Source organism: Alosa pseudoharengus, unplaced genomic scaffold (assembly GCF_046254945.1).
Source record: "Alosa pseudoharengus isolate Yale_2024_CS ecotype anadromous, Long Island Sound unplaced genomic scaffold, YU_APseudo_1.1 YU_APseudo_1.1_scf_20, whole genome shotgun sequence".
NCBI classification, from domain to species: domain Eukaryota; kingdom Metazoa; phylum Chordata; class Actinopteri; order Clupeiformes; family Clupeidae; genus Alosa; species Alosa pseudoharengus.
Genome location: NW_027468664.1, coordinates 2395979 through 2398478, shown reverse-complemented (window position 1 = coordinate 2398478; position 2500 = coordinate 2395979). Strand labels below are relative to the sequence as shown.

The window sequence follows — 2500 nt, the reverse complement described above, 5'->3', positions numbered from 1 at the left end:
ATTGTCCTGATGCCCCGTGCTCTTTGTGCCCAAAGCGCTTGGTGTCCATGAACATGCCCCTCAACAGCGACGGCACCGTCATGTTCAACGCCACCCTCTTCGCCCTGGTGCGCACCGCGCTACGCATCAAGACAGACGGTAAGACAGGAAGTGCTAAGCATGCCTGACTCAGGAGACAGGAAGTGCTAAGCATGCCTGACTCAGGAGACAGGAAGTACTAAGCATGTCTGACCCAACGGACATGACATTGTAAATATATAGGCATGTCTATGATTGTCTGTGTGTGTGTGTGTGTGTGTGTGTGTCTGTGTGTGTGTGTGTGTGTGTGTGTGTGTGTGTAGGTAACCTGGAGCAGGCTAACGAGGAGCTGCGTGCAATCGTAAAGAAGATCTGGAAGAGGACCAGCATGAAGCTGCTGGACCAGGTTGTGCCCCCAGCCGGAGGTCAGTGCAGTGCAAGGGTTAAAGGTCAAAGTTCAATGCAGTTCAGATGTGTACTGAGATGACTCGTGCAGTAGGGCTGTGTCCTCTCCTTCACTCTCTCACTTTCTCTCCCTCTTCCCTTCTCTCTCTCCCTCTCCTTCACTCTCTCACTTTCTCTCCCTCTTCCCTTCTCTCTCTCCCTCTCCTTCACTCTCTCACTTTCTCTCCCTCTTCCCTTCTCTCTCTCCCTCTCCTTCACTCTCTCACTTTCTCTCCCTCTTCCCTTCTCTCTCTCCCTCTCCTTCACTCTCTCACTTTCTCTCTTCTCTTTGTTTTTCTCTCTCTTCTCTTCTCTCTGTCTTTCTCTCTCTGTCTTTTCTTTCTCCACTCTGTCTATCTCCCTCTCTCTCTTTCTCTCTCTCTCTCTCTTTCTCTCTATCTCTCTCTCTCTGTCTGTCAGATGATGAGGTGACGGTGGGGAAGTTCTACGCCACCTTCCTGATCCAGGAATACTTCCGCAAGTTCAAGAAGAGGAAGGAGCAGGGCCTGGTGGCCAAGGTGCCCCCCAAAACAGCACTCTCTCTGCAGGTGGGCGCCGCACACACACACACACACACACACACACACACACACGTGTACACACATACACACATATTACATTACATTCAACTTTATTGTCATTATGCAGAGTACAAGTACAGAGACAACGAAATGCAGTTTGTGTCTAACCAGAAGTGCTAGAAGCAGAGACGTGCAGTATAGACAGTATAGTGCAGTATAGTGCAGTATAGTGCAGTATAGACAGTATAGTGCAGTATAGACAGTATAGTGCAGTATAGTGCAGTATAGTGCAGTATAAACAGTATAGTGCAGTATAGTGCAGTATAGACAGTATAGTGCAGTATAGTGCAGTATAAACAGTATAGTGCAGTATAGTGCAGTATAGTGCAGTATAGACAGTATAGTGCAGTATAGTGCAGTATAGTGCAGTATAAACAGTATAGTGCAGTATAGTGCAGTATAGACAGTATAGTGCAGTATAGACAGTATAGTGCAGTATAGTGCAGTATAGACAGTATAGTGCAGTATAGTGCAGTATAGACAGTATAGTGCAGTATAGTGCAGTATAAACAGTATAGTGCAGTATAGTGCAGTATAGTGCAGTATAGTGCAGTATAGACAGTATAGTGCAGTATAGTGCAGTATAGACAGTATAGTGCAGTATAGTGCAGTATAGACAGTATAGTGCAGTATAGTGCAGTATAGACAGTATAGTGCAGTATAGTGCAGTATAGTGCAGTATAGACAGTATAGTGCAGTATAGTGCAGTATAAACAGTATAGTGCAGTATAGTGCAGTATAGACAGATGATGCAGTATAAACAGTATAGTGCAGTATAAACAGTATAGTACAGTATAGTGCAGTATAGACAGATGGTGCAGTATAAACAGTATAGTGCAGTGTAGTGCAGTATAGATTGATGATGCAGTATAAACAGTATAAACAGTATAGTGCAGTATAGTGCAGTATAGTGCAGTATAGACAGATGATGCAGTATAAACAGTATAGTGCAGTATAGTGCTGTATAGTGCAGTATAGATGGATGATGCAGTATAAACAGTATAGTGCAGTATAAACAGTATAGTGCAGTATAGTGCAGTATAGATAGATGATGCAGTACAAACAATATAGTGCAGTATAGTGCAGTATAGATGGATGATGCAGTATAAACAGTATAGTGCAGTATAAAAAGTATAGTGCAGTGTAGTGCAGTATAGTGCAGTATAGACAGATGATGCAATATAAACCGTATAAACAGTATAGTGCAGTATAGACAGATGATGCAGTATAAACAGTATAGTGCAGTATAGACAGATGATGCAGTATAAACAGTATAGTGCAGTATAGTGCAGTATAGACAGATGATGCAGTATAAACAGTATAAACAGTATAGTGCAGTATAGTGCAGTATAGACAGATGATGCAGTATAAACAGTATAAACAGTATAGTGCAGTATAAACAGTATAGTGCAGTATAGTGCAGTATAGACAGATGATGCAGTATAAACAGTATAGTG

At 42.8% G+C, this 2500-nt stretch overlaps 1 pseudogene; it reads left to right on the top strand.

The window, feature by feature from the left end:
- The window catches only part of LOC143135885 (voltage-dependent L-type calcium channel subunit alpha-1C-like), a 35046-nt pseudogene that overhangs the window by 24274 nt on the left and 8272 nt on the right, over nt 1-2500 (top strand).